Here is a 22,766-nt window from a genome sequence, read left to right as displayed (position 1 = left end):
GCTAATTCAATAATTATTTTGTAAAAAATATATTCAAGTAAAAAGGCCCATTTTATTGCCCTTACTAGTTCAACCTAAATATATATATATATATATATGTCTTTTGAGGGGGAATATTAGTATATGCCGGAGTAATCAAACCTCCCATCTTGACGTTACCTTGCATATTTCCGAATTCTAAGTTCCAAATTTCAATCTAGTACTCTTTAACCTAAAACTCTTTAGGAGACATTTGGTTCATTGGAATGTTTCTGAGAGAATTGGAATCTGTGAAGGAATTGAAATCTGAATCTGAAATCTGTTTGGTTGACAGAAAATTGAATTGTAACCCAATTCCATATTCTGTTTAGTTCGCAGACATGTCAGATGAATTTGATTTCAGTAATGTAAATTGACAGAATTGCCTTTCTTGTTTTTTTACTTAATTTTAGCTTGTTTTATAACTTACATGTAGCAATATATTATAAACATTTAAAAAATAATTTTCATTTTATTGATTGATTATTCATTTCAATAAATTATAAAAATCATGCTAATAAACATCATAAGTTAAAATCATCCCAATTAGGGATGGTTATGGGTCGGGTTTTTGGTCCATTCGACCTGACCCGAGAACAAGGGAACCTCCACCCGAGACCCGACCCGACCCGACCAAAATAAAGTTTCACCCGAACCGACCCGACCCGACCCGAATATATGAATTAGAAACCCGACCCGAAATAATAAAAAATATTTTTATTAAAAAAAACAATGACTTAATTAAAAAAAAATTATATATAGAGGGGTATTATTGTAATTATTTATAAATATATAAGGTAAAATTATATATATTTTTCGGGTCGGGTCAGATATTTTTCACCCTAAAACCCAACCCGACCCGAAACAAATAATTTTTTTAAAAAAAATCCGACCCGATCTCGATTTTTTTAAAAAAAATCTGACCAGACCCGAATATCAAACTTAAAAAAACCCAACCCGACTGACCCGAATATTTTTTAAAAAAATCCGACCCGATCCTAATTTTTTTAAAAAAATTGATCAAAATACCAAAAGATTGATGAGGGTAATATGATCAAATTTCACATTCCCTCCTCCAAATGATTTTAATTCCATCATGTTATGGTTAAAATTTAATTTACCTCCCTTAATGAAATTGAATTCCAATTTTTCTTTAAAATTTTGAACTAAACATGAGAAATTGGTGAAATTAAATTTTATTCCAGCTAACCAAACTTCACGCACTTTCCTTTTCTTTTTTTTTTATAAAAAAAAACCCTAGTCCCAAAATTGGGTTCATCTATCTCTCTATCTTTAACGAGAAGAAAACTAAAAGAAAATTCGAAATTTCTACCCCCAGCTTCAGTTTTCCTGGAAACGAAAAACAAGGATTCTTCGGGAATTTGCAATCCAGTTAAATGCAAACGTCGTGTCGTTTCATTTCTCGCTTCCTTCGCTCCTCCAAGCACATTTCCTCCATTATTGTCAACTCATCGTTCAACAGTCTCTCCCAGCTCGATTTAGTAAATCCCCGAAATCATGGTTTTTTTCAGTTTAGTCCCTATACGACTAATTCTGGGCAAATCAGAGGTTCGAAACATTGCATTTTGCTGGGTTTTGTACTGCCCGCTGATGATCCCACCGGTTATCAGCATCGTCAACATTTTTACTCTTCCTATCGGAGTTAGTAGTACCTTCTCTTTCGTAAAGAAAATGCTTTTTTTTTATATATTTGGAAATTGTTTACAAATGAATATCCATATATGCAGGCTTTTTTACTAGGGCGAAACCAATAAAGAAGATTGAAATCACTGATCAGCACAGGTACTTCCTTTTGCTTTTACTTGTCTACTTGACCTTTTCGAAAACGGGCGTTGAAAAATCACGTAATTTTTTCTTCAAAAGAACTGCATTTTTTTTCAAAATTTTATTTTGCAATCAGATTCATTTTTAAATGCTAGCAAATAAAAACAAAGAACTAAATGAGGAGGCTAAAGGAGAATTTCCGTAGTGTAAGGCAGAATTGTTTTTCTCAAACAAAAAAGGAAGTTGTAAGGGTCCTAGGGATTCATTTTTTGCAGTAACTAGTAACTGCGATAAAGTCAAATTACTTAGTAGTTGGTATATTTTCTTTTGTTGGATACTTTAGGTTGCCATTTGATTGAATCCTGGTGATTAAAACTAAGAGTGTGGTGGATGCTTATTATATTTCATTATAAGTGACTTGAGCTCTTTTGTTTCCGTCTGTTTGTTTGGTGAATGCTTAGACTATATGTCAGCTTGTTCATATCCTTTTGCCTTGACATTTTGACACTCTAGTCAACGAGCTGTTACAACTGCATTATGGTGCAACTTCTTTGTCTTTTCTCTCAAGTTGGGGTCTGGTTAGCAACCTCTAGCCATGTTATGTTAGCTGAAGTGGTTCATTCCCTTGCAGATTTTGCTAATCAGGTAGTTAAATCTCTCCTTTTTGTTTTCCCCCATTAGTCTCTCACTCCCTTGATGCTAGTTTGTTGCCTTGTAACTAAATTTATTGGTTATGAAATGCACATAATCTAATACATATTGCATTGTAGGCGCTGCTTGCTTATGGTTTTAGTTCAGGGCATGCCCCAGATGCATTGCATCCGTAAGTCTCTTTTCCTTGGTGCAAACAACCTTTCCTAAGCATAGTAACCATATACCAATTAAATTACTAAAAAAACCATGTACCAATTATGATTTTCCAGTATCATATTATGCATCTTAGTGTTCGTGGATGCTTGATGTGCCATTGCATAGTTTATTTGTTCCATTCATTAAAATGTCCACTAAATAAACAAATTTATCTATTTATTTATTTGCCACCTTACACCTTGACATTATTCTCTTCTGTTTTCCAAGAATTCAAGTAATTAATATTAATGGGTTGCTGTTCTGAGCAAGAGTAGAAAGTTGAGAAATTTGTATTTTTTAATATCACATTTTTTCTTTCTACTAAGATAGGCGACTTCTTTTTAAACTAGTTACTATGTTTTAATTTGATGCATACATGCTAAACCAGGGAATTATTTGTAAACACAAGATGCAAGTTCAGATGTTAAGGGATAGGCTGAAACCTCTGCTTTTCCCTCAGATATGGCTATTCCAAGGAAAGATTTGTCTGGTCCTTGATATCTGCTGTTGGCATATTCTGTCTTGGTTCCGGCGCTACAATTATTCATGGAGTTCAAAACCTATGAATAGCACTTGTACTTGACTATTTTCCCCCTTGTATTTATATATATTATATATTTTTTAAGCTCTCAATAAATTACATCTTATTTCACTTTCTATTTGCTTCAGCCCCCAGATTGTATCGAGTATGCAGCTTTGGTGATAGGTGGTTCATTTATAATTGAAGGTATAATTGGAGCATTATGATTGTATCTTTTGCCCACAAAAGTACATTTTCTTAACCCATTCCTCCTCAGATTTCCCTCTTTAAACTATAACATCTTCTCTTCAGGTGCTTCTCTTGTTGTTGCCATACAAGCCGTCAAGAAAGGTGCTGCAGCAGAGGGAATGAAAGTGAAGGACTATGTCTGGCATGGCCATGATCCTACATCTGTTGCAGTCATGACAGAGGTAATTCACTATGCTTTTTTGCGCTTTTGGTTGATAAAAATGAATTGAACTTTTTAAATGCAAAGTTAGGATTTTGGAAATTTAGAACAGCATTAAAGAGTTTGGACGAATTCAAAATATTCGGTTGCTATAGTAGTAAGATTGTAGATGATATGATTTCTTGACATGATATTTTTATTTATCTTATTTGCCTTGTAGAGTACTTGAAATTGAAACTGTTAAAGTTATGGATAGATCTCTCAATTTAGTGAAGAGAAGAGCCTAATTTTGATCAATATACCATTAGCTAATTTAAGCATTCAGTTTCACATGTTTGTCCCTTAAACCTTGCAAAGGTAAAAATAAAATTGAAGAGAAAGGAAGCACTAGCACTAATCTTCGTTTACATTGCACATCTGCTGCCCAGGGGTAAGCATTTCCTAGTGCAGCCACATTTTGCACTATTGAGTTGCACATATGCTGCCCAGGGTTAAGCATTCCCTAGTGCAGTCACATTTTGCACTATTGAGACATACTGCAGTATTTGTGGGATTTATGGAGCATTTTGATAATTTACATGCAGATGAGCTGGTTGAATAATTTTTTTGGAGTTTTCGCTGTTATTATTGTGATTTCACCGTATGCATTTCCTCTCTAGAAGATGAAATACTTTACCAGTCATCTGATAGAATCTGTAGAAAGTTTATTGTTAAACTGATGGGTCTGAGCTTAGATTCATGACATAGTTAATTTAACAAGCTGCCATAAATGAGAACTACTTGTAATTTCCTTTTCCTATTGGTCCATTTTCTGTAACAGACAGCTAAATTAGTGAACTGTAGAAGCATGGAAATTTCGTAAAAGACTAATTCAAATGCATCTTCATAAGAAGAACTTCATAGTTGCAGTTATCTTTATCTATATCAGTATATCTATCACTCCATTGCTCTTCATTATTGCCCTCATTTGGTATAATTTCTCATGCATGAAGCAGATTTAAGGGTTTCTTAGCTATTGATCAGCTCTTGGTGTAGTGATCGAGGAATTGTTTTATCTTTAAAATATTCAATAGGGTTGATTTGATTGCTGTTTTGAAAGATCTAAAAGTTTTACTTTCAACTAGATGTCTAAATTGGAAATCTGTTTCTTAAATTGTTCTTATGTTTTACTTCTGCCTCCTGCCTTCTTCTTCTCCATTCTTTTTCTTTTGCACACATTAAGGGGGTGTTTGGTTCAAGGATTGTGGGATACCCATGGGATGGGAATCCCACATTCCCATGTTTGGTTGGCCGGGAATCTCATTCCCGGTAATGTTTTATTACCAATAGTAGATTTTTTGGGTATATTACCGGGAATGTCATTACCTCCCTTCCTTAGGTATTGTAACATTACCGCGTTTTGGACTAAAATGCCCTTAAATTTTAATTTTTTTTCAAAAATATCCTTCTTCTGTCATTGAATAATAAAAATTCTATAAAGGTTAAATTACAAATTTATCCTTAAATTATTTTAGATTTACAAAAAAAAATCTATAATTAAAATTTTATATGAAGTTCAGGGGTTAAAAAAATTTACCCTTTCATTAAACCTTTTTTATATTTTTAGTTTTGTAAAAAAAATTATATAAATATTATGAATTTAATTTTTTTAAAAAAATATATAAATATTTTACAATTTATAATATTATACAAATATATAATAAGGACAATTTGGTCAAATATACATTCCAATAATCTTTTATTCCTTTAACCAAACACGGTAATCTTACATTCCTGCTAAACCAACCAAATACAAAATACAACATTCCCAGTAATCCTATTTCCTGGTAATCTTTTATTCCCATTGGTAATCTTACATTCCGTGAACCAAACGCTCCTAAGAATGATGTTGAGTGTTGACTGAATTATTTCCATGTTGTATCTTTCTCTAATTCCCTTTTTCTGATTACTGCACCTATCTAATCCTTTAGTGTACCTTAATGCTTAGTTTTTCTACTGGTTCAATTTTTTCCTTTAAAAAGTTATAAGAATCATGATGATAGCTGTGATTTTTCTTAGCTACTGCAGTTTATTTCTCCAGTTGCTTCATAGCAGATTATGTCAACTTTTTCAGGATGGTGCTGCCGTAACTGGTCTTGCTATAGCCGCAGCATCACTGGTTGCAGTGAAGACAACTGGGAATGCCATATATGATCCCATAGGCTCCATTATAGTTGGCAACCTTCTTGGAATGGTCTGTTGTACTTCTTATACCTGAAATTTTTACATCTTTTACTGAATATCTGTAAATACTGCCTGATATAATGCAACCAAACTCTTTGAACATTCAGGATGGTATTTATTGGTTTCTCGTAGTCAATAAGTAGTGTTTGTCTTAACTAGAAGCTTGGTGTTTCTTTAGTTAAGGACATAGTCATAGTCTCCTTTACCATTTTCTCATTTTTTAAGGTGATATGTTTCCAATTAGACTTTAGGCATTTGTGTGCTTTTATGGGTTACTGAGAAAACATACCATGTTGTCTTTAGGAATTGATTGGTGAAGAACTAGGGTGCGCTTGAGCTTTTTGCTATGAAGTGTGAAAGAGGTGGATAATACCAAGAACTTAGGCAAGTCAATCTTTTCTGGCGAGGTGATATGCAGGATCTGATTTATTTTTTTTTGATAGGAATAAAAGGCCTCAATAAACCCCCTTGGTGGTTAACGGAACTTAAAAATAGTTCCTTAATCCACACAAGGAGGAAAGGAGTGCCCTAGGATTCAATAAACTCAAATATAACAAAGTAATACAAACCATCTCCTCAAGATATATAAAACCAAAAAGAAACAGCCCTTAACAGAGCATAATTCAACCAATACCCGCCTTAGCTAGGACATCCGCCTCTATATTGGCTGTCCTACTAACCCAACTAATAAAACCTTCAAAAACACTAAGCTTTTGAATAATGTCTTTAACTATTTGAACATAAACAACAGGACAAGAGACCACATCCTTAATCCAGCCAACTGCCACCTGACTATCACTCTCAATAATCAATCTATCTTTAACCTATGACGAATAGATTCAAAAAAATCTAAACCCTTTAGGATAGCCTTCAATTCCATTAAAGTTGGGGGCCCGGACCAGCCGGCTCTTTGAAGGAGCCAAGAATCGAACTAGACATGTCTTTCAAAATACCACCTAAGCCACTCCTCTTCCAATCACTCGAGGTAGCGCATCCACATTAAGTTTAACAAAACCTTTTGGAGGAGGGGACCAAGGAAACACGGTTGAAACCCGATAAGAATGGGATGAGTAGGAATCCACTATGGACGGGTCAGCAATAATATCATCCTTGGAAATAGTAACTTGAGTTTCCTTAGCTAGAAACCATGAAGCAAGCCTGCACTTAGCTAGAAAGAAAATCTCTGCTCGGTCAAGCTTCCCTCCTTCAAACACAATAAAATTCCTGGTCTTCCAAATTGTCCATAGAACAGCTCCAGGAATAAATGGCCAGATAAGAGAGTTGGTCTTCAAGTCATCCAAGCCAATAGGAATCTTTTAGCATCTGCATGAAAAACCGACTGAAAATTCCAATATCCCAAGAATTTCATCCAATTGGCCAAACAAACGAACAGGAAAAAAATAAATGCGATGAAGACTCTTCTTCAAGATTACAGAAAGAACACAAAGTCATTTATGCCCGAACACCTCTCTTAACCAAAGCTGTCTTGACGCCAACTTCTTTAATATAACTTGCCAAAGAAAAGTCTCAACTCTTGGAGGCAACCGACCCCTCCAAACATTATACTTCCAAAATTTAGCTTCCTCTGAATCGGGAGAACCCGAATAAGATAGGTTGACACATGATTTCACAGTGAAAACCCTTCCCCATTCCCCTTCCAAAACAGTCCATCAGTGGCATCAGCAGAAATAGAGAAATCAGAGATAACAACCATCAAATTTGCCCATTGCTCAAATTCCAGTCATTCAACTCTCTCCTCAACTGAACGTTCCAAATCCAACCCCCTGAACTGAACTCCCCAAACTGAGATAATCTTCCTTCTTTATTTACTGCAATAGAAAATATTCTAGGGAACAAAACCATCAAAGGATGATCCATTGTCCAATTGTCTTGCCAAAACCGAATGTTCCTCCCATTGCCAATTTTAAAGCTATATTTACCTCTGATACTACAGCCCAACGAATCAGCATTATAATGATTTCTCACCATATCTCTCCACATCCAGGATAGTTAGGAGAGACTTTACTGTCAAACTGCATCAAGGAAGGATCCAATTTATATTTGATGCAGAGCATTTCCCTCCAAACCGCCTCCCTCTCAATAGCAAACCTCCAAGCCCACTTTTCCAAAAGTGCCCTATTCACACCTTTAAATTAGGAACCCCCAATCCTCCTTCAATTTTTGGTTTACAAACATCAGACCAGCTTACCCAATGTATCTTCTTTCTCCCATCACCACCACCCCACAAAAAATTTGACATGATAGAATTTAGAGTCTTGTAAACTGAAGCTGGAACCTTGAACATTGACAAAAAGTAAATCGGGAGTGAGCATAGAACTGATTTAATTAGAACTAGCCTGCCTGCCAGTGACAGAGAGGAGCCTTTCCAGCCCGCTAACATCTTATTAAAGCTTTGAACCACTGGATCCCATAGAATGTTGGAGTTCCTATGTGGACCTAGAGGGAGTCCCAAATATTCTGAGGGAAAAGAGCCCACTGAACATCCAATCATAGCTGCCCAACCCTTAATTTCCTCTTCCTTTAAGTTCACTCCAAATAATTTACACTTCTTTAAATTCAGCCGGAGACCAGAAATAATCTCAAACACCCGAAGAACCCTCTTTACATTCAAGATCTGTTTTTCCGACGCCCCACAGAACATAATAAGGTCGTCAGCAAATTGCAAATGGGTTAAATTAAAATTCCTCTCGTCTTTTCTAATGACCAGTCCCGAAAAAAGCCCTCGTGAAACAGCCTTCGCTATTAATAGATTCAATAGTTCCCCAACTAAATTGAACAACAATGGAGACAAGGAACAGCCCTGCCGAAGACCCTCGCCATAGGAATTTCCTCAGTAGGAACTCCGTTCACCAAAACTGAAACAGTCGCTGAAGTGACACATTTCGAAATCCAACCTATCCTCTAGAACCAAAGCCCATTTCCTTCATTATTCTGAACAAAATAGGCCAGTCAAGAGTATCATATGCCTTCTTGAAATCAGCCTTAAAAACACACCCTTTTAAACCATTCTTCCTCCAAAGGTCAATCCCTTCATTTGCTATAAGAGAACAGTCCAGGATTTGCCGACCGGGGATAAAAGCGAATTGACTTGGACTGATCAAATCTGAAATGCAGCTCCTAAGTCTTCTTGAAACATTTCGAGAGTATCTTATACAATCCACCAACAAGGCTTATAGGTCTAAAATCGTCCAGACCACCAATGTTAGAAATCTTAGGAATAAGAGTGATGAAAGTGTGATTTACACCATGTTCCCATTCCTTCCCCAAGTAAAAATTATGAAAGAATTTCATAATATCTACCTTAAGGAACTGCCAAAACCTCTTAAAAAATCCCAAATTAAAGCCATCAGGACCTGGAGCTTTGTTGCTGCCACAAGATTTCACCACTTCCCACACTTCCTCCTCAGAAAACTCCTGTTCTAAGAACTGCTTTGCTCCAAAAAATTCTGGGAAAATCCAGATTCAAATCATCAATCTCTAAAGTAGTTCGTTCATTATAGATCTTAAAAAAATACTCTTTAACTATGGCCTTAATTGCCGTTGGGTCTTCAACTGTTTCCCCTTTGAAGTTTAAAGCAAGTAGAGCATTCCTTTATTCCTAATCGTAGCACAAGTGTGGAAGTATTAGTATTGCGGTCCCCATCAACAATCCAATTAGTTCTCGAGTACTGAAACCAGATCTGCTCCTGAATCTTGTGAAGCTTCCACAATTCTGCTCTTAGATTTTTCAATTCAATTAATACCTCACTGTCAACAGTTCCTTGCTTCTGTTGAATATCATCCTCTATCAACGAAATCTTCTTCTATAACTCAGAAATCAAAGCACCTGGATACTTCTCTCTGTTCCCAGACCACTTCTTAATTGCATGTTTGGTGTTCCTCATCAGACTAAAACGCCTGCCTCATTCTGACTGTCCTTACCACTCTGAAAAGAAGAAACAACCAGATCCTCAAAACCCTCCTCATCCATCAAATAATTGAATAATCTAAAGGGTTTTCTACCCCAGTCCACTCCTTTATTCTCCAGAACTATAGCATTATGATCTGACAAAGATCTTGGTAGAAGCGACTGCACAACGCCCGGAAACAGCTCTAGGAAACGACAATCAACCAAAAAACGGTCCAATCTAACAAAAGTGGGATTATCTTGGTTATTACACCAAGTGAACCTACCCCCGTTCAAAGGAAGATCAATCAAGCCGTATGAAGAATGAACTCATTAAAGATCTCCATTGAACTCCTACTTTGACCCTTCCCAATTTCATCTTCTTGTAAATATACATTGAAATCCCCTCCCACACAAATGGGATAAGTCTGTCCACTAAGAAAACTGCTCAATTCTTCAAAAAAACCAGATTTCTCCTCCTCCACTGCTGGACCGTAGACATTGATGAAACCACACCCGGAATCAATACTCCGAAGTTTACCGAAAGTAGCTATGAATCTCCTGCTAACAAACTGATTCTCCAGCTCAAAAACATTGTCATCCCAAAACACAACAGGCCCCCGCTGATCCAACTGAAGGAGATTCCAAAATTCCTTTTAGTTTATTAATTCCACTTCTCCTAAAAAAAGACTTCCTAAATTCTCAGTCTTAGTTTCTTGCAGCCAAAGAAAAGTAGGATTAAAGTTGGAGACTAAATTCTGAACAGCCCTCTTTTTCTCGTTTTTCCCCAAACCCCTAACATTCCATGAACATATTACTAGCTTGTCATCATCAAAAAGGAAATAGGTGCAGACACACTCCTCAATCAACCAATCCATTATTAACCCCATTTACGCCTTCTCTAAAGCTATGATTTTATCCAAAAAGGCTTCTTTCCCTTCCTTAAAAGACACACCCAAAAGCTTGCTAACCTCCCAAGTTTCCACCGCTTCTTTCAACAGAATCGAAAAAGCTGAGGAGGATGCTGTATCAATGCTCACCTTGTCTAGGGCTTCACGATACAGGATCCTTTAGTTCTTCTCTTCCTTCTAATCAGCAAACCAGATTTGGACTTTAAGCAATCACCTTCTGAAAAGTAACCTTCAATCTCCCTTCCTACACTCCCACCCCCATATCCATTGTCAAGATAAGGATCAAGACTCCCCTCAGCAATGTTCTCTGCTGATAAACAGAACTGAATATTAGTACTGGAATCAACATCTAGCTCCCTCTGCTTAACTACGGCACCCCCTGTTTCAGACGAGATGTTCAACAAATCCCCATACCAGTATCTTCTTTCCCTCTGCTTAACTACGGCACCCCCTGTTTCAGACGAGATGTTCAACAAATCCCCATACCAGGATCTGATTTATGATTTATGTCATATTTAGTACTATGACAAAAATGCATGGCCATATAGCAGTGTTAATTTTGGCTGGAATGTCCTTATGAAATGGATGATTGGGTACTGCTTCTGTACTTTGATGGCTTTGCCAACTTTGATGATGAGCCTGGATTTCTAGGCATTGCCTTTGTGAATTCTTACATAGCCAGATGTTGCTAAAATATTACTTATTTGTAGTAACCTGGTTACGATTTAGGTTGCCGAACAAGATTCACGAGTGATTAAAACACGAGGAATTCTTCATGTTTTGCCTTTCATTGGCTCATAGGTTCTCAACTTTGTTTCACATGTAGATTTGTCATACCATGCACTGCTATAGCATGGTGAATTTTGAAAATAAATCCTTACAGTTTAGTTTCACAATTCTAGTGGGTTCTTTTGGATGAAATGTGATATATAATGTCTGTTTGCTGAAGGACCAACTTTCTGCCTTGTTTCTTCTTTCTTTCTTTCTTTTTCTTTTTGAAGATGTCTTTTTTCCCCTCAGAATTAATTGATAGCATATAATATTTGTGGGGGATGCATGTAATTTGACATTATGATAGTGGCAAAAACCGAGTTGGTCTTTGCCGCTATGACTACTATGCTAAGACATTGTACGTGTGCTCATGTGAACATGAGTTAGAGAGTGGGAGAAAGATGGAGGGAAGGGGAATTAAGTAGTTAGAACAAGTTAAAAGTCTCAAGGCTGTGTTACTATAGTTTATAGTTCCAAGCATCTTTGGGTTTGTGGTATATCTTATTGGAGCATATCAATTTTGTAGGTCGCAATATTTCTCATCCAGCGCAACCGGCATGCCTGATAGGGAGAGCAATAGGCGACAATGATATGCAGAAGGTTCTCCATTTCTTGAAGAATGATCCGGTATATCTCTACTGGAATTGTTTGACTTGAAATCCACTTTATTTATAATCATTCTTGAAAAAATGAGGGGTATGACATTTCTGCAGGTTGTAGATGCTTTATATGATTGCAAGAGTGAGGTGATTGGCCCTGGGCTCTTCAGATTCAAGGCAGAGATTGGTGATTTTCTTCAATTGACTTTTACTTTCGGCTTATTATTTTCAAAGATTAGTTTTCTCACTAATTTTTATTCCAATATCATTTTGCAAATTTTGATCTCATCCAATACAAATATTTTATCCTCCCAATTTTCGTTGACATACATTTTAGTATGTTGATGATTATGAAGGGGGTTTTTAACGAGGCCTCCAATTCTTATAAAAAAATACAAATATTTTAATTGGAAAGCAAAAGATACATTTTACTAGCTCTGGCCTGCTAAAATAAATAATTAATATTTCTCTAGTTTAAACCTTTTGATATTTATTGGTATTGCTGTGACAATGTGCTACAGATTTCAATGGAGAGGTGGTTGTGCAAAACTATCTTGAAAGAACAGGACGGGAAGAGTGGGCGAGACAGGTTAATATTTCACTCTTTGATTTCCTTATCGTCTTCAACACATTTGCATGTTCAATATATTTTGCTGTTATCTGTCTAACTAAAAATAGCCCATGATTTGGCCTTTTTTTTTCCCGTGTGCATGAACATTTTCCTTGATACAGACAGTTATATATAATATACTCTAATAATCAAGCATTCCTTGCGAACATACCGGACTTAAATTATAACATATTTTCACAATTATCTTTTAATTCAATATGCTGATAACTATTCTGTTCTGTGGTTTGAAGTTTTAATATCTTATCAACACCAAACCACTTTTTGCTTGTGCTTGCAATGTTTGTTATCAAGAATTGGCATTTTCATCTATATATATATATAGAGAACCAGCGTCCAACTGGTTTGATATTCGGTTTAGTTTTAAAAACAAATGTCAGGGAAGAGCACTAATCTAGGAAGCCTGGAGCCTTTAATTTTGGTATTTTATTATGCTAAATGTCCATGTAGACTAACCAGAATTCGGTCAAACACAGTTCCGAGAATCTGCAAAGGAGAAAGATGATTCTGCATTGCTAAAGATCATGTCAAATTATGGTATGCAAGTAGATGAATTAGTGATTATAATAAATAGAGTTGTAATGTGTATAACTAAAGAGTTCCTTTTGCAGGTGAGGAAGTAGTCACAGCGTTAGGAAGTGAAGTGGATCGACTCGAAAAGGAGATCCAAGAACTTGTTCCCGGCATTCGGCATGTTGATATTGAAGCTCACAACCCCATTGACCTATCTTCATGATCCCAGATTTTTTCGGGCATTTTCTTCCGTATTTTTTTTTTCTTGTTCTACTTGTCTAATGGACAAGAACAAGAAAAAAATGCAATTAATTAAAATGTCCGCGTTTTCATTCGAACTCTATCGACAATGCCGGATTATTATATATTAGTGGTGATAAATTGTATGACCTGTGAGTAGGGGATATTTGAGTTTGAAAAGGAATGCAATTCTTAGAAAGCTGAATTTATCACAGGATCATGGCCTGCAATGAGATAATAAGCACGTGGTTTGCCGAGCAAAGTGAGTTGGAATTGGTGTCCTAAAGAAAAAGGGTAAATTACACGTTTTGTATCTCAACTATTATTTTTTATTCTATTTTAGTTCTTCAACTAATTTTCTGTTTCAAAATAATTTCCAACATTAAGTTTTGAATTCATTTTAATCGATTATGGTTAAAAATTAATGGTGATGTGATGTGTTATTATAAGATAATGTTATCATTGAATTTTTTATTAAATGTCAGAGATAGTTTTGTTAATTATTTAACGATGTGATTAAAATAAAATTAAAATGTAATGTTAGTTATATGATTTAAAAAAATAATGGTCGAGTGTTCAAAATATAAGAAAAATAGTAGTTAGAGTATTAAATGTGTTGTTTATTCAAGTAAAAAAATGCAAGTCAATAGTTTAATAGGATTAGTTCACGACGTTAACTATTTAAACTAACATAATGTGCGGTTGTTTTCGGTTGGGTTTTAGAATTGGACTTCGATTTTAATTAAATGTTTTAGAGTCGTCACCGACCATTTTAAAATGAATTTAGGTGGGTCGGACACCATCTTACCTTATCTGCGTTTTACTAGAAACGTGGCGGGTTCGGGAGTCGGTTACGGTCAAGGAAGGATTAACACCCTTGAACCGCCCTTTCAGTATCAATTAATCTGTCGGTTGTCTTTAATTGTGAAAATTAGAATTTAAAAATTCGACTTGAATTACTTACCTTTGATTGATTTAAATGAAGACTCTTAAAAGACATAAATGTTAGATAAAAAAAATAATAATAAATAAAAAAAGATTAACTTAAAATAATTAATAAAAAATGAATAAAAATGAAAATAATAATAATTTTAAAGGAAATAAGGAAAAATAATAATAAAAAAAGAAAAAAAAAGAAAAAGAAAAAGGTGAAATATATAAATAAAGAAATGAAAAAACAAACGAGAGGACTAAATTGAAAGAATAATAACTTGGGAGTACAATTTAAAAGAAAGTTTGGGTTAAACTATAAGATCTACAACCGAGGATGACCCATCGTGTAGTTTACCCTTTTTAGCGCAAAAACGCGCGGATCCTGTAGTCGGGTCGGGCTGCTTACGGGTCAGTCCACCGGGTTGTTATATAACCCAAGATAAACCTGAAAAACCCACATTTTTCAACTTTCTCCCAAAATAACATCCCTCAGCTCTCCATCTCTCTCTCTTGGGCGATATCCGACCACCGCCCGATGCCCCAACCCCGTCGAGCCGCTGCCGTTTTGGCTACTGGCGGTGGTGGCCGAAAAAACTTTCCTACCCTAAAAATGTTCCCCTAGTCACCATTAAAATATAACCGAAGCCCAAAATATCAAGACCCCTATGGATCGGCGTAGATCTAGGCAAAGAGCTTCGGCTTTTACCTTTGATGCGTCGACCTTTCACTTTCCGACGGCCGCCTCCTTCTCGACGTGCTCCTCTCATTCTTGATATCCTTACTTGTTGTATTTTGGTGTTGGCTATTGTGGTTTGGTTTCACTGTCGATGACTCTGTTTTTGTGTGGGTTCTCGATGCTCATCGTTTGACTGTTTTTTTGTCTCGGTGATGTTGGCTCTCGTTGTTTCCCTGTGGGTTTTATGTGTTCTGTTAATGATGGTCTCTATTCCTCGTGGGTTCTGTGTGTTTGTTGGCCGATGTTCTCTCGGTATACTATTTATTCCCACATGACTGTTCGTCGTTTGTGTATTTATAGCCCCGATCGGGGTTGGTTCTGGCTATTTTGGGGCCAATCTCGAATATTACGGGGTTGTTCTGTTCGTAGTTTATTTGTGGTTCCTTGTTCCACGTCGGTCGCCTCGGGATGGTTCAGTCTCGTTGGTGTGGCCGGAAAATACGCTGGTCGTTGATATCTTCTGACTTGCCTTTTGTGGTCGTTGGATCGTATGGCCAGATCTAACGGTCCTTATGCATGCGACGTTGTGACCATACGTTAAAACCCTAATCTTCTATGGACTGGATTTGGACTATTGGACTGGTCCCTGAACAAAAACAAACAAAAAATAAGAAATAAGAAATAAAATAATAATAATAATAATAATAATAATAAAATATTTTCAAAAAAATATAATATATACATTTCTAATTTTTTTTTAAAAATTATATATTATATGTATTTTCAAAAATGATTTAAAAAATTATATAATATATATATTTTCAAAAATGTTTTAAAAAACTATATATTATATATATTTTCAAAACGTTTTTAAAAACTATATAATATATAAATGTTTTCAAAACTATATATTATATAAGTTTTCAAAATGATTTTAAAAACTATATATTAGATAGTTTTCAAAAGTGTTTTTTTAAAACTATATATTATATACATTTTCAAAAACCGTTTACAAACTATATAATATATATATGTATGTATATATATAAAAAAAATGGGACGAAAATGAGTGTCTACAGCTGCCCCTCTTTGTCCTATTTCGTGAAACGAAAAATATGACAAAGATAAAAGGACACAAATTTTCGTTTGGCAGACTTGAAAATTTGACTCTGAAAGAATAACTCCCTATCAAATTGGGTAGTGGATGGCTCATCCGTCGCGAAGTCGAGTCCATCTTGGAAATGATATGGAATTGAAGCCGTAGTTCAGAATTTGAATTGGAATGTGGCTTCTCGTTGCCAAATTGTAGTCAACTTCTGTCTTCTTCTCAGTTTAAAGACCTCGGTTAAAAATTCGACTAGAAAGTATTTCCTTGACTCTACCATGTGGTTGATAGGCCCTCGAGCTGAATGGAATCGAACTCGATAGGTTTTCATTGACAGATAGCTTTCTCGACTTAATCTATGCAGCCGGAAACGATTTCTTGTCATTAAAACACGGCTAACCCAAATCTTCTCTCGACTGCAACCGGACAGTAGTGTGATTGATGTGTCATCAAGCTTAATCGAATCGAACTCGACAATTTTGTTAACAGATAACCCTTCTTGCCTCGAGCCATGCTGTAAGTTTTATTTGCCTCTGAGCTGAATGTAATCGAACTCGAAGGTCTTTGGATGGCAGATAACCCTTCGACTTAAGCTATTCTGCAAATGTTGAGCCTTTGAGTTGAGTGTAATCGAACTAGAAGGTCTTTGTTGGAAGATAACCCTTCTAGCCTTGAGTTATGCTGTAAATGATGTATCTTGGAGCTGAGTGTAATCGAACTCGAAGGTCTTGGATGACAGATAACCCTTCTCGACTTAAGCTATGCTGCAAATGATGTGCCTTTGAGCTGAGTGTAATTGAACTCGAAGGTCTTTGTTGACAAATAACCCTTCTAGCCTTGAGTTATGCTGTAAATGATGTGCCTTGGAGCTGAGTGTAATCAAACTCAAAGGTCTTTGGATGGCAGATAGCCCTTCTCGACTTAAGCTATGCTGCAAATGTTGTGCCTTTGAGCTGAGTGTAATCAAACTCGAAGGTCTTTGTTGACAGATAACCCTTCTAGCCTTGAGTTATGCTGCAAATGATGTGCCTTGGAGTTGAGCATAGTCGAACTCGAAGGTCTTTGGTTGGCAGATAGCCCTTCTAGACTTATTCTATGCTGCAAATGATGTGCCTTTGAGCTAAGTGTAATCAAACTCGAAGGTCTTTGTTGGTAGATAACCCTTCTAGCCTTGAGTTATGCTGGAAATGATGTGCCTTGGAGCTGAGTGTAATCGAACTCGAAGGTCTTTGGATGATAGATAGCCCTTCTCGACTTAAGCTATGCTGCAAATGTTGTGCCTTTGAGTTGAGTGTAATCGAACTTGAAGGTCTTTGTTGACAAATAACCCTTCTAGCCTTGAGTTATGCTACAAATGATGTGCCTTGGAGCTGAGCGTAGTCGAACTCGAAGGTCTTTGGTTGGCAGATAACCCTTCTCGACTTAAGCTATGCTACAAATGATGTGTCGTTGAACTGAGCGTAGTCAAACTCAAAGGTCTTTTGTTGGCAGATAACCCTTCTAGCCTTGAGTTATGCTGCAAATGATGTACCCTCGACGCTGAGTGTAATCGAACTCGAGGGTCTTTGGTTGGCTGATAGCCCTTCTCGACTTAAGGTATGTTGCAAATGATGTGCCGTTAAGCTGAGCGTAGTTGAACTCAAAGGTCTTTTGTTGGAAAATAACCCTTCTAGCCTTGAGTTATGCCGCCAATAGTTTCTTTAAAAAATGGCTTCCCTTCACGGGTCTAAGCCGTAAATTCTGTCAGCCGGATATCTTCTATCGTGGAATTGAAATCTGGCTTGAAAACGTTTACTGGAAATCTGTTACTGATTATTGAGTTAAGTTGAACTGGATTCGTTCTGAATTGGCTCTCGAACTCATCTGAAATTGATTCTGAAATCTGTAGATATGTCAAGTCGGTTGAGGTGTAGATTCTCACTGCTAAGTCGAGCCACCACCATCGATCTTTAAAGGGGCTTTCGAATCGAGTATCTTTCGTCATGAATTCGAAACTTGACTTTGAAAACTGCAAAAAATTATGCATGTTTGAGACTGTCCTGTTTGAAAGTGTTTTTTCCTTTCTCTTATTTTAAGAGGGAAAAAGATATGAGAATATAGAATTTATGTAAAACATTGCTTCCAAATTCAGGCTCGTAATCAAATTAAATCATAAACATGAATTCAAAGAATATCAAAAGAATCAATAACTCTTTCATGCTTTTAGAGTTATAGTTCTTTGACAAATATTCAAGTGGATGAGTTGGCTTTAGGTTGACCTAAGGTTTCAGCCATAAAAAGGTAATTTTTTTCGGTTATTGCAACATGCTTTTCTTTGGCTTGGTATTTTAATCGGATGCAGACAAAATGACGCAACTAGCATTATCAATTACTAGACCTTCTATTTTGGTTCTCTAAAATCTTCCATCTGTTCAAGTTTTGTAAGCTCCTCTAACAAAGGTAGTGTAGAAATATCAGTCTAAAAATTAAATTTTTGAGTGCTCGTGTGAATTTGACTATAACAGGTGTTCCTTAACTCCTTTAGTCCATTTTTACCGAAACTCCTTATTTAAATTTACCATTGTTTGGCTAGCTGAATCCATAAAGCTGGGGCGTTTAACCAATTGCTCTAGAGGGACAACTTAATATCATTGTATAAATATTATAATCACCTTTATCAGGCTAGCTGAATATTATCCATAAAGCCGGGGCGTTTAACCAATTGCTCTAGAGGGACAACTCAAGCTTTATTGTATATTATAATCACCTTTATCAGGCTAGCTCAATCTTATCCATAAAGCCGGGGCGTTTAACCAATTGCTTTAGAAGGACAACTCAAGATTTATTGTATATATATAATATTATAATTTGGGTATACGGGTCCAATTTTTTAAGTTTGTCAAGAAGAACCTGTTATAGTCTAGGTGTTTTTGAAAGTCAAGGAATCTCATCTTTAGAGTTCGATTTCCAAAAAACTAACCTAAATTAGATTTGCTTACTCGACTGTTCCATCTGTGAAGATCATTATCATCACTAAACCTCTTAAACAAAAAGTATAGTAATTGTAATATGCAAACGATGCCCCATGTTGTCCACACCTATGCACATATAAATACCAAGCCTTATGAAGGGAGAAGGCTATATTGGTTATTTGCATAAGAAGGGTAACGTGTTTGAGCGCATCTTCTGGGTAAGGTCAAAAGTCATTGTTTATCAGTTTTTGATCATGTTAACTTGTCAAAGATCTGTAACTCTGAATCATTTACAGAGTTTTTTAATTCATTGATATTCAAAGAATTCCATGTTTGCAAATGTGATTCATGCTCAACATCTTTAAAATAACATAAATTTATTTAAAAGTCCTTACAAAAACTTGAGAAAAATAAAAAAAACGAATTCAAACAAAATGCCTCAAATGATGAAATGATCTCCCTCACTCGGATGCCCTCAAGTTGTTGAAGTCGATCCAGTTCTGGTTACGCATCTTCTGTACGAGTCTTTTGAATGCGTAACAGTTCTCAATAGTATGCCCTGGGACACCGCTGTGATATTCACAATGAGCATTCTCATCATACCACTTGAGGTATGGGGGCTTCATGGGTTCCACCGGATATGGTGACACTACGTGTGTGTCAAGAAGTTGCTGGTAAAGCTCTTTGTAGGTCATGGGAATAGGGTCGAAATGTTCCCTTTCCCTCATAGGATCTCTGGAATCTTGTTTAGAAGTACATGACGGTACAACCATATTTGATTTTGGTTTGGAGATTGTAATACCTTTATTAGTGTGGTAGATGTTAACGTTGTTAATCTCCTCATTCTTATCTCACATTGGAGGTTTTCTACTGACCTCCCCATTCTTAATTTTACCTTGCTTAATGGCCGACTCGATCATTTCTCTGGCCATAACCAAGTCTGAAAAACTTCCTAATGTGATCAAAACCAGGTGTCCGAAGTATGAAGCCTTCTGGGTCTGTACGAAAAGCTTTCGGGTTTTCTTTTCATCTAAAGGTGGATGAACTTGCACATCCAAGTCCCTCTATTTTTGTGCGTATTGCCTGAAACTCTCATATGCTTCTTTTCCATAGCATAACTCAATCTGGCCTCATGTCGTTGACATGCTTATATTGTTCCAGAAATGACTTGGCCAGGTGTTTCCAGGTCTTGATATATGATCGGCTTAGCTGGTTGTACCATCAGATAACTAAACCCGACAGACTCTCCTGGAAGTAGTGGATCAGAAGTTGGTTGTTTCCTCAATATCTTGTCATCTTTCGGCAGAACATGGTGATGTAAGCAGATGGGTAACTGTTCCGTCAAACTTCTCGAATTCAAGGGACTTGAATTTCGGAGGAATAACTAAGTCTGGAACGAGACTGAGTTCTGTGGCATCGACTCCATGGTAGTCATGGTCTCCTTTGACTACCTTTATTTGGTCCTCCAATTGTTTGATTTTTTCCTCCATCTTCTTCTATTTGTCAATCTTCGTCCAAATCCGGTACATGATAATAACCCGAATTGTTCTTAGGTTTGAATATAACAATCTGTATCTCGACAGTAGATGGGGTCTTTGCTTTTGCTGCGGATAAGTCCCCTTGAAGTTTCGGTAAGATTCCAGGTGAGATAACCACTTGCGGGGTAGGTGGTATAGTTACCCCTTCCAGTGAACCTGCCCCAGACGCACTAGTCTGTTGTAGGCCAACTAACTTGGCAACGATCTGATCAACCAAGGACTCTTGATTCTTTGTGATTGTATCCAGAGTATTTCGACTGCTCTGGTTTATCTTGTCTTCCAACTCTCTTTGGAGCTTCAACATGTTCTCCTCGATCTGAGTAATTCTAGCTTCCATTTTCTTCTTTTTCAAGTGGGTGTTATACGGATGGGGTGTGTCCAACACTTGAGGCGGTGTATCTAGTATTTTTCCTTTTGATGAGGCATTCTTCCGTTAGTTAGTGTGAATGCAAAGAAAATAAAAAAATGCAAAATATGTCTAAATGCATGATGCATGAAATGTCTGAGGCATTGATCCAAAAAATGTGTTTTGTTATTATGAATAATCCTTATTTGGGACAAAAGTGTTACATCTGGAGAGACGAAAAACATTTTGATGGTATAGATCCCGAACAACCCCTGACAAGTTGATTCGTGTTCCGTCTTATTTTTGTCATCGGTTGAATAACCTGTCGAACCATTCCGGCTCCTTTGGCTAAACTTATGCCAGTAACGAGCTGTTTGCCCCAAAAAGAGGTCTCGAAGGACTGTATCCCGACTTTCACTCACTGCCGAGCTTGTTTCTAACGAAAGTGCCATTGGAGCCCTCCGTCCGAAGTTTATCGGCTTGGATTCGTCAATAATGGTCTCCAACTTAGCTAGGGTCTCGCCATCTTGTTCTCGTAGTTTTTGAAAGGACCATCCGAGTCAGTAACATTTTCCCCGTCTTGTCCCTGCAACCTTTGTCAGCTCAAAAAGTTGATGTTTGATGTGCTCGGCGTGAATCCCGGTCCCTTTTGAATATTCTCTGACCATAGCTGGACTTCTGAGTTTTTCATCTCTTTGTATTATAACTCCTTTGTCCATTAATACAAATTATTTACGTTTAATGAACACGTTTTTGGTGGATCAACACATCTTTTGAATGATACAAATGATGAAAATAAAATAAAAGAGGAAAAAATGAAAAGAGTTAGTGAGGTAAAAATAATTAAATCAGTCATGAAAATAAAATTCCTACCCCACATGATATCTACCCCACATGCTTATTATTCCTACCCGCACATGATCTCTATCCCGCATGCTAATTTCAAATAAATCCTAACTGCATATTTGTCTAGTTCGCATGCTTTGAACAGAAAGTAAAGCAGAAAATAATTCAGGCATCCTAGGGTTTGAAATGAGGTTTTGGGTGGGCTCTAATTCCCTGTAGTCTCCCGGATTAGGTTCTAAATAGGTACCCGAGTTCTTCTTGTTGGTGCCTCATTGGGCTTGCCAGACCCTTAGTCCTAAACCCATTACAAGCTTATGTGGACTAAGTTAAACTCGAGAGGATACATTCCCTTATGCCCATACGGAGAATAAATTCACACGAAAGCATAAGGTATGTGAATCCCGAAGGTTAATTGCTAGTCCCATACGGAGAATATATTCTCACGAGAGCGTCGCTTTCACCCCCACTTAAGACGGGTTTGGAGCTCGAGTATAGAGCCAGAGATAGAAACTTTTAAAAAATTTGAAATCATTGAAAAAAATATCAGTACAACTATTTATTTGGAAAATAATCAAAGTAAATAATTGGAATCGAATAAATAAATTAAAATTAAAATTTACTATTTTCGCATAAAAAGACAACCGAAAATTAATTCTGGTCTGACTCACTTCCTGTCCCCAGCGGAGTCGCCAAGCTGTCGCGATCGTCTTTCAGTTGGGCCTTGGAATTGGGCTTCGACTTTGATTAAATGCTTTAGAGTCGCCACCGACTATTTTAAAACGAATTTAGGTGGGTTGGACTACATCTTACCTGATATGAGTTTTACCAGAAACGTGGCGGGTTCAGAGTCAGTTACGGTCAAGGAATGATTAGCACCCTTGAACTCCCTTTCGTACCAATTAATCTGTCGGTTGTCTTTAATTACGAAAATTAGAATTTAAAAATTCGACTCGAATTACTTACCTTTGATTGATTTAAATGAAGACCCTTAAAAAACA

At 36.6% G+C, this 22,766-nt stretch overlaps 1 pseudogene; it reads left to right on the top strand.

Moving 5' to 3' along the window:
• Positions 1-1,324: 1,324 nt before the first annotated feature.
• LOC120193250 lies at positions 1,325-13,599 on the top strand (annotated as a pseudogene).
• The last annotated feature ends 9,167 nt before the right edge of the window (positions 13,600-22,766 follow it).

Source organism: Hibiscus syriacus, unplaced genomic scaffold (genome assembly GCF_006381635.1).
Source record: "Hibiscus syriacus cultivar Baekdansim isolate YM2019G1 unplaced genomic scaffold, ASM638163v2 tig00116991_pilon, whole genome shotgun sequence".
In the NCBI taxonomy this organism is placed as follows: Eukaryota; Viridiplantae; Streptophyta; class Magnoliopsida; order Malvales; family Malvaceae; genus Hibiscus; species Hibiscus syriacus.
The sequence above is the reverse complement of the archived record's forward strand: the minus strand, read 5'-3'. Positions and strand labels throughout refer to the sequence as shown.